This window comes from Lepidochelys kempii, chromosome 1 (genome assembly GCF_965140285.1).
Source record: "Lepidochelys kempii isolate rLepKem1 chromosome 1, rLepKem1.hap1, whole genome shotgun sequence".
Taxonomy (NCBI): domain Eukaryota; kingdom Metazoa; phylum Chordata; order Testudines; family Cheloniidae; genus Lepidochelys; species Lepidochelys kempii.
Window position 1 is genome coordinate 28,040,484 of NC_136380.1, and position 14,604 is coordinate 28,055,087.

General features: G+C 41.6%; 1 protein-coding gene across 3 annotated transcripts in view; it reads left to right on the forward strand.

Moving 5' to 3' along the window:
• The window catches only part of DEUP1 (deuterosome assembly protein 1), a 94,521-nt gene that overhangs the window by 65,691 nt on the left and 14,226 nt on the right, over positions 1-14,604 (forward strand). The window lies entirely within an intron of this gene.

Consider the following 14,604-nt stretch of genomic DNA (forward strand, 5'->3'; position numbering starts at 1 on the left):
GCAAAAGTGGATGGGAACCTGGGAGGCAGTGACCATGAGATAGTCAAGTTCAGGATCCTGACACAAGGAAGAAAGGAAAGCAGCAGAATACGTACCCTGGACTTCAGAAAAGCAAACTTTGACTCCCTCAGGGAGCTGATGGGCAAGATCCCCTGGAAGAATAACATGAGGGGGAAAGGAGTCCAGGAGAGCTGGCTGTATTTTCGAGAATCCTTATTGAAGTAACAGGGACAAACTATCCCGATGAGTAGAAAGAATAGTAAATATGGCAGGCGACCGGCTTGGCTTAACAGTGAAATCCTTGCTGATCTTAAATACAAAAAAGAAGCTTACAAGAAGTGGAAGATTGGACAAATGACCAGGGAAGAGTATAAAAATATTGCTCGGGCATGCAGGAGTGAAATCAGGAAGGCCAAATCACACCTGGAGTTGCAGCTAGCAAGAGATGTTAAGAGTAACAAGAAGGGTTTCTTCAGGTATGTTAGCAACAAGAAGAAAGTCAAGGAAAGTGTGGGCCCCTTACTGAATGAGGGAGGCAACCTAGTGACAGAGGATGTGCAAAAAAGCTAATGTATTCAATGCTTTTTTTGCCTCTGTCTTCACGAACAAGGTCAGCTCCCAGACTGCTGCGCTGGGCATCACAACATGGGGAATAGATGGCCAGCCCTCTGTGGAGAAAGAGGTGGTTAGGGACTATTTAGAAAAGCTGGACGTGCACAAGTCCATGTGGCCGGATGCGTTGCATCCGAGAGTGCTAAAGGAGTTGGCGGATGTGATTGCAGAGCCATTGGCCATTATCTTTGAAAACTCATGGCTATCGGGGGAGGTCCCGGATGACTGGAAAAAGGCTAATGTAGTGCCCATCTTTAAAAAAGGGAAGAAGGAGGATCCTGGGAACTACAGGCCAGTCAGCCTCACCTCAGTCCCTGGAAAAATCATGGAGCAGGTCCTCAGGGAATCAATTCTGAAGCACTTAGAGGAGAGGAAACTGATCAGGAACAGTCAGCATGGATTCACCAAGGGCAACTCATGCCTGACTAATCTAATTCTATGATGAGATAACTGGCTCTGTGGATGAAGGGAAAGCAGTGGACGTGTTGTTCCTTGACTTTAGCAAAGCTTTTGACCTGGTCTCCCACAGTATTCTTGCCAGCAAGTTAAAGAAGTATGGGCTGGATGAATGGACTATAAGGTGGATAGAAAGCTGGCTAGATTGTCGGGCTCAACTGGTAGTGATCAATGGCTCCATGTCTAGTTGGCAGCTGGTATCAAGTGGAGTGCCCCAAGGGTCAGTCCTGGGGCCGGTTTTATTCAATATCTTCATAAATGATCTGGAGGATGGTCTGGATTGCACCCTCAGCAAGTTTGCAGATGACACTAAACTAGGAGGAGAGGTAGATACGCTGGAGGGTAGGGATGGGATACAGAGAGACCTAGACAAATTGGAGGATTGGGCCAAAAGAAATCTGATGAAGTTCAACAAGGACAAGTGCAGAGTCCTGCACTTAGGACGGAAGAATCCAATGCACCGCGCTACAGACTAGGGACCGAATGGCTCGGCAGCAGTTCTGCAGAAAAGGACCTAGGGGTTACAGTGGACGAGAAGCTGGATATGAGTCAACAGTGTGCCCTTGTTGCCAAGAAGGCCAATGGCATTTTAGGATGTATAAGTAGGGGCATTGCCAGCAGATCGAGGGACGTGATCGTTCCCCTGTATTCGACATTGGTGAGGCCTCATCTGGAGTACTGTGTCCAGTTTTGCGCCCCACACTTCAAGAAGGATGTGGAAAAATTGGAAAGAGTCCAGCGGAGGACAACAAAAATGATGAGGGGACTGGAACACATGACTTATGAGGAGAGGCTGAGGGAACCGGGGATGTTTAGTCTACGGAAGAGAAGAATGAGGGGGGATTTGATAGCTGCTTTCAACTACCTGAAAGGAGGTTCCAAAGAGGATGGCTCTAGACTGTTCTCAGTGGTAGCAGATGACAGAACAAGGATTAATGGTCTCAAGTTGCAGTGGGGGAGATTTAGGTTGGATATTAGGAAAAACTTTTTCACTAGGAGAGTGGTGAAACACTGGAATGCGTTACCTAGGGAGGTGGTGGAATCTCCTTCCTTAGAAGTTTTTAAGGTCAGGCTTGACAAAGCCGTGGCTAGGATGATTTAATTGGGGATCGGTCCTGCTTTGAGCAAGGGGTTGGACTAGATGGCCTCCAGAGGTGCCTTCCAACCCTGATATTCTATGATTCTATGATACTGTTAGTATCAGTTTTGCATTTGGCTATTCTTATTAAAAACTGTATTGATAGTCATAAATATTACATTTTGTAACAGGGGCCCAGCTCCATCCTTGTCCCCTGCAGAATTCAGACAGACTCCACTAGGTGTGCTCTTAGTGACGCTTTATTTCTATTTCTTTTCACCAATATCACCACAGACCCCGTGCTCCCACCTATTTACAATCTTTGCTGGGCTTTATGGTCGCTGAGATCTTCCTACTCTGGGACCACTGCATTGCCAGGCTCAGCTAGCCCTGTTTCTCCCTCTCTTTCTCCCCACTACTCACCTCCCCCTCTTCTTGTACTTCCTTCCTGTGCCTCTTTTATCAGGGGCCAACTGAATGTTTACCCCACCCAGCCCATCACCCTGATTAGATAATTAGTCTTATTCAGCTTTTCCTGGGGCACTAATTAGCCTCCAAATGATCAGAATATAGGCTTACCTACTTACTCCCTAAAGAAAGACTTTCTTAGTCTTGTTTCAGAGTAGCAGCCGTCTTAGTCTGTATCCGCAAAAAGTCCCTAGAGACTAACAAATTTATTTGAGCATAAGCTTTCGTGGGCTAGAGCCCACTTCATCGGATGCATGCAGTGGAAAATACAGTAGGACGATTTTATATACACAGAGAACATGAAACAATGGGTGTTACATAGACACTGTAACAAGAGTGATCAGTTAAGGTGAGCTATTACCAGCAGGAGAGAAAAAAAAAACCTTTTGTAGTGATAATCAAGATGGGCCATTTCCAGCAGTTGATTATCACTACAAAATGGTTGCCCCGCCCACCGGTAATAGCTCACCTTAACTGATCACTCTCATTACAGTGTGTATGGTAACAACTATTGTTTCATGTTCTCTGTGTATATAAAGTCATCCTACTGTATTTTCCACTGCATGCATCCGATGAAGTGGGCTGTAGCCCATAAAAGCTTATGCTCAAATAAATTTGTTAGTCTCTAAGGTGGCACAAGTACTCCTGTTTTTTTACTATGCTGTATGATTCATATGTCAACATACATTACTGTACCAAGTAGCTAGCAGGACCTGGATCTAAAATATTAAAATAACCTATAGCTCTCCAGCTGCAAAACACACATATTTATTTGTCAAATAAAGGTCATGTTAACAACAATTCTCTCCTTTCCCACACCTCACACAATTCTTCATCCCCTCAAACATTTAGAAAGCTCTGCTGAGATCCTTTACATATCATACACTAATGTTTTACTCTTCTTTCATTAAAATCATAATGCAAGACATTGGTTGGGGAGTATCAGAGTTGCTAAATTACTTTTGAATTTATTCTAACATATTAATATGGATACAAATTTTGCATGAAACATTTTACATACATTTTTGTTTTTTCTAAAACACAGCCTTTTACAAATGCAATATAGTGTAAATGTTTATTAGTAATGGAGACTGACAATATTCTAGTAGTTTTCCATTAAGTAGCTATTCTAGACAAAATCAGTGGACCTGATTCTGACAACAATCATACCAGTATAAACCAGGAGTAAAACCTTAGTCAATGGAGTTAGGGTGGTGGAAAACCAGTATGAGTAAACTCAGAATCTGACCTAATAGGTATTTAAATTAGAGCTGCCAATTAATCACAGTTAACTCAATTGATTAATGCAAAATGAATTAACTAGATTTTAAAAATTAGTTGCAATTAATCAAAGTTTTAATCACACTGTTAAACAAGAATAGAATACCAATTTAAATTTATTATAAATATTTTGGATTTTTTCTACATTTTCAAATATACTGATTTTATTTACAACACAGAATACAAAGTGTTCAGTGCTCACTTTATATTATTACTTTGATTACAAATATTTGTACTATAATAAAGATAAACAAAAGAAATAATATTTTTCAGTTCACCTGAGACAAGTACGATAGTGCAATCTCTTTATCATGAAAGTGCAACTTACAAATGTAGAATTATTATTTTGCTTTATTTTTAGTGATTATGTAAAAAACCTTTAGAGCCTACAAGTCCACTCAGTCCTACTTCTTGTTCAGCCAGTCACTAAGACAAACAAGTTTGTTTACATTTGCGAGAGAAAATGCTGTCCACTTCTTATTTACAATGTCACCTGAAAGTGAGAAAAGGTATTTGCATGGCACTGTTGTAGCTGGTGTTGCAAGGTATTTACGTGCCAGATGCGCTAAACATTCATAGGCCCCTTCATGCTGCGGCCACCAGAAAGGCAATTCCTTAAGGTATGGTAGGCAATTTGTTAACAAGAAAATGGGTTCATCCCTAATAAGTTTTATGAGTATTCAATGCAAAGAAATATTTGCTGTTAAGGCCCTGTGTAGCAGAAGTGAAGTATTGGTGAGTCCTAACCATCAAAAGATACCTGGGTATCAAGAGAGCCTTCCTCTCTCTGCCTAAATTCAGGCATGAGACACTCATCTATGTACAAGGCAAGTAATTTTTTTAATGGCTTATTCCCAGCCATTTCCTGGGTCCTTTCCTACTCCTGAGACAGAATGTGGGTGTCACTATAGCAGTAGGGATGAACGAATGCTGACAGGCCTTTTGCAGTTGGAGAGCTACATAATATAGGTTTCAGAGTAGCAGCCGTGTTAGTCTGTATAAGTCTGTTAGTCTGAGTAGCAGCTGTGTTAGTACTTGTGGCACCTTAGAGACTAACAAATTTATTTGAGCATAAGCTTTTGTGAGCTACAGCATCCGATGAAATCAGCTGTAGCTCACAAAAGCTTATGCTCAAATAAATTTGTTAGTCTCTAAGGTGCCACAACTCCTCCTTTTCTTTTTACATAATATAGGGAGCTCTTGGGTACAAGAGAAGGTGGGATGCTGTGACGCTTCCCAGGGGTACCCAGGGTTGTGAGGCACCTTACTAACAGCTGCCCTTAGCGGGAGGAAGCCTTGTTTCTGTCTTCCAGGGTTCAGTTCCCTGACTCCACCAGCCACAGGCAACAAAAGCACGCCCCTCTCAGCCTACGAAGGCTTGGCTGTCCCTCACCAGGCAAGCAATAGGCACACTCCAATCCCCCAAAACTCTCCCTGGAGTGACCCGCCCTACACTCACAAAATTCAGAGATACACTACTCCCAGTGCAATAATACATCGTAGCTTACCAGTTTCACCTCTGCTCAACTCACAGCACTTAGATTTGTTTACAGTGAAAACAAATAAAATCTATTTATCAAAGAACAGTGATTCTAGAAGAAGCAAGTAGAATTTTTAACTAACAAGACATTCTCCTGTCTCTTAAAGGAGAGTCTTCAATCACTTGATTAGCATTTTGCTCAGACTGTAAATATGTGTTCATTGTGAAGTATAGGATACTTAGATTACATATAGCCAGACAGGTAGATAAGCATTTCTTGCCTAAAGGAAACTTGTTTATCACCTTAAGAGCATCATTTTCAGTATAGATATTTAACTCCTTACATACTATCCATGAATACATTTTGCAATGTGTAGGACACAGGCTTTCAGTAGAGATGTTACCTGACACCTTTTGACAAACTGTTATTTAGAGACCAGACCCAGGGAATCACTGTAACTCTGTGCCCTCTACCAGTGGGCACCACAAGGTTCGTGAGTCAGAGGCACATTTACATGAGCTCTCTGGCTCCCTTCACATACACAATAACTCCTGTGGGATGTCAGGTTTTATTACTATTACATTGCCAGACATGCCCATGGCAGAGCTCAAAAGGCCTCCGAACTTTTTTGCTGCATAAATTCCTTTGTTACACAATGTCAGTTATCAGAGTAACAGCCATGTTAGTCTGTATTCGCAAAAAGAAAAGGAGTACTTGTGGCACCTTAGAGACTAACCAATTTATTAGAGCATAAGCTTTCGTGAGCTACAGCTCACTTCATCAGATGCATATCGTGGAAACTGCAGCAGACTTTATATATACAGAGAGAATATGAACCAATACCTCCTCCCACCCCACTGTCCTGCTGGTAATAGCTTATCTAAAGTGATCATCAGGTGGGCCATTTCCAGCACAAATCCAGGTTTTCTCACCCTCCACCCCTCCACACAAATTCACTCTCCAGCAGGAGATCACTTTAGATAAGCTGATGATCACTTTAGATAAGCTATTACCAGCAGGACAGTGGGGTGGGAGGAGGTATTGGTTCATATTCTCTCTGTATATATAAAGTCTGCTGCAGTTTCCACGATATGCATCTGATGAAGTGAGCTGTAGCTCACGAAAGCTTATGCTCTAATAAATTGGTTAGTCTCTAAGGTGCCACAAGTACTCCTTTTCTTTTTGCGAATGTCAGTTATGGAATTAAACTCTAGTTATGCATGGATGGGTTTCTTTAGTGTCATAATCATATCAATAGTTTCACAATAAATCGACATAAATTACCTTTTATCTTACTTTTTTTTGCATTTGATAATATCAATTACCCCATTCAGTACATCTGAGTCAAATTGTTACCCCTTTCTGGATGACGGTAGAAATTTGATAAGAAATAATGCCCTAGAAATTTCCTACTAGCGTTCTGTATTGTTTAGATATACAAAAAGCTGAATATAGCATATTTTAACTAATTTTTTTAAACCTTGTTTTGTATTCTGTTTGTATTATTCTTTTGCTATTCATTTTGCAAAATAGTACAGGCTATATTAATACTGCCTGATAAAAAAAACATAATGGGGGGATATACAAACCAACATGAGAGGTAAACTGCTCTGCAGGAGATTATCATAATAAGCAGCTAGAACTACAACTCCTGCTGCAGAGCCTTGTGTCCTGCCAGTTTCATTTGTTGGAAGTTTCATTAAATGCATTTTAATGCCTTGTCTGATTTTGGTGTTCTTCAGTGACCTAATTTTTAAAAGAAACAGCATTTCAGATGTCCTGAATAAATTATCACATTAAACTCCCTGTTAAGGGGAAAATAGTGAGAGATGCAAGGATATTGTGTATTCAGACTTAGAAAAAAAGCATATTGTAGATATATCTATAGTTTTCAATTCATTTTAGCCAGTGAAGAACTAAATTACCCCAAAATATATAATAAACATTAAATTGAAAATTAAAAGAAAATTAAAATACTCAATTAAAAGAAAAATAAACTACTTACTAACATACTTTATGCAGTGTAGCAAAGTAAAAATGAATTGAAAGATAAAAGTTGTGATTTTACCAATTTGAAGAACTTCCACAACAGCAAAATTCCAGGAAGTAAAGATTTGAATAATTTGTAGGCACAGATTTTATAAGGTTTAGATTTTCTGAACCTATATATTTAATTCTTGGCTATTTCTACTTTCTAGTGCAATATAATAATAAATTTGTCTAATTATCTTCTTTTATTCTTCAGCCTAAAATTTCCTTTTCAAAGTGAATGTATTGTTGCTATTTTTAATCATAACATTTATGATATATTGTGTCTGGTTGCACCAACCATATGCTAGGCACTGTACACATAAAAGGAGGTATGGTTATTTACTAAAAGAGCTTTAAATATATTTAGAATTTTATTTTCTTACTTGTTGCTCAGGAGCATCTTATTGTTAGAGGCAATGGAAGAACCCAGGTACTTTATAGAACTTTTCTTTTATAATCATCTGAGATCTGTTTAATATTATTTCAAACTGTGAGTGCTGTTCTTTCTCTCATAATGGAAATCTAAAAAGTACCTGTGAATAAAATATAACTTTAATTCTAATTAGCATTGCTAAGCACTTCAAAGTAAGACCCTCCCCAAATCTTTGCTAAAACTTAGATATATACCTACAGAGTTTCCCTTCATCCATTAATCTTGTAATTTGGGAAGCCAGGGGTGGGCGGTGGAGAAACAGAGCGGGGCGGTGCATTCAGGGGAGGAGGCAGAGCGGAGGTGAGCTGGGGCTGGGCGTGGGGCGGGGAGCTGCCGGTGGGTGCTGTGCACCCATCAAATTATCCCCGTGGGTGCTCCAGCCCCGGAGCACCCACGGAGTCGGCGCCTAAGGCGCCACTTTTGGCCACTTGTTAAATTTAGAAGCCCTTTTAGAACCGGTTGTCCCTCGTGGGACACCTGGTTCTAAAAGGGCTTCTAAATTTAACAACCGGTTCTAGCAAACCTGCTCCAGCTCACCACTGACTAATTCCGTTTGAGGAATAGGGTTTAGGCCACACCCCTCCCATTGACATTTCCTACTGACTAGCTTAGGCAGCTCCCTGCTCAGCCTGCTGGCTTATGTAAATCCTTTTTTTAGATGCCTAATTCTTCCCACGCATTTGTGGTAGCTTGTGCACCTAACTCAGGGCTGTGGATTCCACTAGGTGTCAGGCTGCCTAAAAGATATTGTAGGTATATCTACACTGCAATAAAAGACCCATGACACCAAGTCTTAGATCCCAGGTCAATTTACTCAGGCTTGCAGGGCTTGGGTTGCAGAGCTAAAAATAGCAGTATAGGCATTCTGACTTGGGCTAGCAAGGTGGTAGGGTCTCAGAGCCTGGGCTCCAGTCCAAGCAGGGATGGCCTACACTGCTTTTTTTAGCCTCTCAGCCAAAGTCCCGTGAACCCAAGTCAATTGACCCAGGCTCTGAGAATTGGTGCCACAGGTTTTTCTATGCAGTAAAGATATACGCCGTAATGCTGAGTCTAAGTTCCTATTGTGCATCTAGAGCTTAGGAGACTAAGGACCATATTTTCAAAAGTATTTAGGACCTTAAAGATGCAGATAGCCCTCTAGGACCATATTTTCAAAGGTATTTAGACACATGAAGGTCCAGATAGACCTAAGAACATAAGAATTGCCATCCTGAATCAGACCAAAGGTCCATCTAGCCCAGTATAATGTTTCTGACAGTGGCCAGTACCACAGCTTTATTGGGGGAATGTACAGAACAAGGCAATTTTGGAGAGACCCACCCCTGTCTTTTCCTCCCAGCTTCTGGCAGTCGGAAGTTTAGGGTTGCCCCAAGCATGCGGACTGGTTGGCCAAGCAGCCTAGTGGTTAGATTGCAGGGCTCTCAGCCCCCTGCTGGGCTGAGTAGTCTTAGTCCTTAAGGCTGAGTGAGTGGTAGGGGGATCCGGGCCCTTCCTCTTCACCAAGTCCCAGCTCAGGACCTGTGTATATCAACCCCTAAAAGTTGGTGTCTCTCCTGGAGGGGAGTCAGAACCTGCTGTCCTGGCTAATTCCTACAAGTCCGTCCCCCCCCGTGTCCCGCCCCGGCTACTCTCTGCCATCCTAGGAAAAGAAGTTGGCATTCAGGTGGGCTCTTCTAGTCCAGAATTGAATGCAGAAAGAAAAGGGCTAGAGGGAGAGGTACCACCTTCATATTCTTCATGGCATGTAGCCATTGGAGAGGGGCATGGTTGGTGACTAGAGTGAAGTGAGTGCCCAGAAAGTAATTGGAGTTCTTACTTCATGGGCAAGAGGGCAAGGGTTTTCCCTGACCTTAACTCCCGGTTCCATCTGAATATTGAGGGTTATCAGGTGGTATCAGGGTTCCCTCCCCACTCTGAACTCTAGGGTACAGACATGGGGACCCCCATGAAAGACCCCCTAAGCTTATTTCTACCAGCTTAAGTTAAAAACTTCCCAAGGCACAAATTCTCCCTTGTACCTTGGATTAGGTAATGCTGCCACCACCAAGTGATGGCAAACTCAGGGAAAGGACCACTTGGAGTTCCTACTCCCCCCTAATCTCCCCCCAAGCCCCGACACCCCCTTTCCTGGGGAGGCTTGAGAATAAACAAGATGAGCACAGACCAACCTTGGGTTTTTTTAGGACACAAAAAAAAACCCAATCAGATTCTAAAAGAAACAGAACTTTATTAGAAAGAAAAAAGGTAGAAGAAGCACCTCTGTAAAATTAGAATGGAAGATAATCTTACAGGGCAATCAGATTAAAAAACACAGAGGATTCTGCTTCCTGGGTGCCTTGGGCACATAGGAGATTCAAGACATATTAGACTGTGTTGTTGGCTTGAGATGACTGCTCTTCTAACATTTCCAAAACGAGGTCTAAAATCCATCACGGTTGCCATCCATATAAGAACTCAAATAGTGAGAAGCCAATGGAAGACTAGGAAGCTTCTCACACCGCAAATAGAAGAGGAGACAGTGTCAGACATCCATAAGGACGAACCTTCGGAGCATCTTTTTTAGTGTTCTGTTAAAGCGCTGCACCTGGCCATCCGTTTGGGGATAGTATACAGATGTCTTTAGGGTCTTGATTGTCAGTAAATGGCAAAATTGCTTCATCAGGTTTGTTCCTTAATCTGTTAAGATCTCCCGTAGCATCCCAACTCAAGTGAAGATTTTCATAAGGTCTGTGGCAACAGTTTTGGCGTTCATGGAGCGTCCGGGTACCGGGTTGCGTAGACTACAACTAAAATGAACTGGTATCCTGTAGCGCTCTTCTCCAGTGGGCCGACTATGTTGCTTCCAATCCACCCAAAGGGTACATTCATAAGCCGGAGGTGAATCAAGGAGGCTTTCTCGGTTGGTTGAGATGCAGTGATCTGACACTCCAGGCATGAAGCACAGAAATCCAGCACATCTTTGTAGACCCCAGGCCAAAAAAAAACGGGCCAGAATCCAGGCTAGTGCCCTTGCAAGGTGCAGAGTGAAGGGTATCGCAAGAGCCAGTTGCATAACCTCCTTCCAGTAGGGTCAGGGCACCAAAAGATGATTCCAAACCTCTTCAGTTTCTCAGTCTTTCTCTGTATGATATAGATGGTGGCCCTGAATCTCAACGTGTGGAAACAGTCCCATTTGATGGGATTCGAGAGATTCCCCATTCATTGCTGCCACCTGGGTGTATGCTCAGCTCATTGTGTTGTCTGCCCATTGCTCTTCCACAAAGTTGGAGAACTGAGTCAGAATCTCTGACTCAGGTAATAGAGGGGGCTCCTCATCTGATTGGGACAGGGTCTGTTCTTGCTGGGTTGGCTCTGAAGAATAGGAAGTCCCCTCACCAGCAGATATAGCATGGCAGGGCTAGCTGAACCCAAAGGTTTTCTTTAACCCTTGCTATGCCGGCTGGTAGTTTCTCTGCTTCATCACAGGGACCTATACTGAAACTATCCTCCATGAACATATATAAGTCTTTTTTGAACACAGTTATACTGTTGCCCATCACTTTTGGCAGTGAGTTCCACAGATACTATATGAAAAAGTATTTCCTCTTGTTTGTATTAAACCTGCTCCCTTTTAATTTCATCAGGGAACCCCAGTTTTTGTATTGTGGGAAACAGGGGTGCTGGAATAATTTGTATAGTGGGGGTGCTGAGAGCCATTGAACTAAACTAAACTCTGTATATGATGGAAATCATTTCAAGCCAGGAAATGCAGCAGCACCCCCAGTACCCCTATTTCTAGCACTTATGGTGGTAAAGGGTAAATAGCACTTCTCTATTCACTTTTTCCACACCAATCATGATTTTATTGACCTCTAGCATATCCCCCCTTCCCTAATCAACTCTTTTCTATGCTGAACAGCCCCAAATAGAATCTCTATAGATAGTAATTCCATGCTCTAATAAGAATATAACAGTAGGGATCTATTATTGACCACCTGACCAGGACAGTGATAGAGAACTCAATAATAGTGGGGGATTTCAATTATCCCCATATTGACTGGGTACATGTCACCTCAGGACGAAATGCAGAGACAAAATTTCTTGATACTTTAAATGACTGCTTCTTGGAGCAGCTGGTACAGGAACCCACAAGGGGAGAGGCAACTCTCGATCTAGTGCTGAGTGGAGCACAGGATCTGGTCCAAGAGGTAACTATAACAGGCCCGCTTGGAAATAATGACCATAATATAATAACATTTAACATTCCTGTGATGGGAAGAACACCTCAACAGCTCAACACTGTGGCATTTAATTTCAGAAAGGGGAAGTATGCAAAAATGAGGAGGTTAGTTAAACAGAAATTAAAAAGTACAGTGACTAGAGTAAAAAGAAAAGGAGGACTTGTGGCACCTTAGAGACTAACAAATTTATTTGAGCATGAGCTTAAATTTATTAAGCATAAGCTTTTGTGAGCTACAGCTCACTTCATCGGATGCATTATGCTCAAATAAATTTGTTAGTCTCTAAGGTGCCACAAGTCCTCCCTTTTCTTTTTGTGAATACAGACTAACATAGCTGCTACTCTGAAATCAGTGACTAGAGTGAGATCCCTGCAAGCTGCATGGACACTTTTCAAAGACACCATAATAGAGGCTCAACTTAAATGTATACCCCAAATTAAAAAACACAGGAAAAGAACTAAAAAAGAGCCACCAACGCTTAACAACCATGTAAAAGAAGCAGTGAGAGATAAAAAGGCATCTTTTAAAAAGTGGAAGTCAAATCCTAGTGAGGTAAATAGAAAGGAGCATAAACACTGCCAAATTAAATGTAAAAATGTAAATAGAAAAGCCAAAAAGGAGTTTGAAGAACAGCTAGCCAAAAACTCAAAAGGTAATAACAAAATGTTTTTTAAGTACATCAGAAGCAGGACGCCTGCTAAACAACCAGTGGGTCCCCTGGACGATCGAGATACAAAAGGAGCATTTAAAGACGATAAAGTCATCACGGAGAAACTAAATGAATTCTTTGCTTCAGTCTTCATGGCTGAGAATGTTAGGGAGATTCCCAAACCTGAGCCATCTTTTGTAGGTGACAAATCTGAGGAATTTTCACAGATTGAAGTGGCACTAGAGGAGGTTTTGGAATTAATTGAGAAACTTAACAGTAACAAGTCACCAGGACCAGATGTCATTCACCCAAGAGTTCTGAAAGAACTCAAATGTGAAATTGCAAAACTATTAACTATGGTTTGTAACCTGTCCTTTAAATCAGCTACTGTACCCAGTGACTGGAAGATAGCTAATGTAACGCCCTAGAGGTGATCCTGGCAATTCAGACTGGTAAGTCTAACATCAGTAGCAGGCAAATTAGTTGAAACAATAGTAAAGAATAAAATTGTCAGACACATAGAAGAACATAAATTGTTGGGCAAAAGTCAACATGGTTTCTGTAAAGGGAGATCATGTCTTACTAATCTATTAGAGTTCTTTGACAGGGTCAACAAACATGTGGACAAGGGGGATCCAATGGACATAGTGTACTTAGATTTCCAGAAAGCCTTTGACAAGATCCCTCACCAAAGACTCTTATGTAAATTAAGTTGTCATGGGATAAGAGGGAAGATCCTTTCATGGACTGAGAACTGGTTAAAAGACAGAGAACAAAGGGTAGGAATAAATGGTAAATTTTCAGAATGGAGAGGGGTAACTAGTGGTGTTCCCCAAGGGTCAGTCCTAAGACCAATCCTATTCAACTTATTCATAAATGATCTGGAGAAAGGGGTAAACCGTGAGGTGGCAAAGTTTACAGATGACACTAAACTGCTCAAGATAGTCAAGACCAAAGCAGACTGTGAAGAACTTCAAAAAGATCTCACAAAACTAAGTGATTGGGCAACAAAATGGCAAATGAAATTTAATGTGGATAAATATAAAGTAATGCACATTGGAAAAAATAACCCCAACGCTACATACAATATGATGGGGACTAATTTAGCTACAACTAATCGAGAGAAAGATCTTGGAGTCATCGTGGATAGTTTTCTGAAGACGTCCATGCAGTGTGCAGCGGCAGTCAAAAAAGCAAACAGGATGTTAGGAATGATTTTAAAAGGGATAGAGAATAAGACGGAGAATATCTTATTGCCCTTACATAAATCCACGGTATGCCCACATCTTGAATACTGCATACAGATGTGGTTCCCCTCATCTCAAAAAAGATATACTGGCATTAGAAAAGGTTCAGAAAAGGGCAACTAAAATGATTGGGGTTTTGGAACGGGTCCCATATGAGGAGAGATTAAAGAGGCTAGGACTTTTCAGCTTGAAAAAGAGGAGACTAAGAGGGGATATGATAGAGATCTATAAAATCATGAGTGGTGTGGAGAAAGTGAATAAGGAAAAGTTATTTACTTGTTCCCGTAATATAAGAACTAGGGTCCACCAAATGAAATTAATGAGTAGCAGGTTTAAAACAAATAAAAGGAAGTTCTTCAGTCAGCGCACAGTCAACCTGTGGAACTCCTTGCCTGAGGAGGTTGTGAAGGCTAGGACTAAAACAGGGTTTAAAAGAGAACTGGATAAATTCATGGAGGTTAAGTCCATTAATGGCTATTAGCCAGGATGGGCAAGGAATGGTGTCCCTAGCCTCTGTTTGTCAGAGAGTGGAGATGGATGGCAAGAGAGAGATCACTTGATCATTACTTGTTAGGTTCACTCCCTCTGGGGCACCTGGCATTGGCCACTGTCGGTAGACAGGATCCTGGGCTGGATAGACCTTTGGTA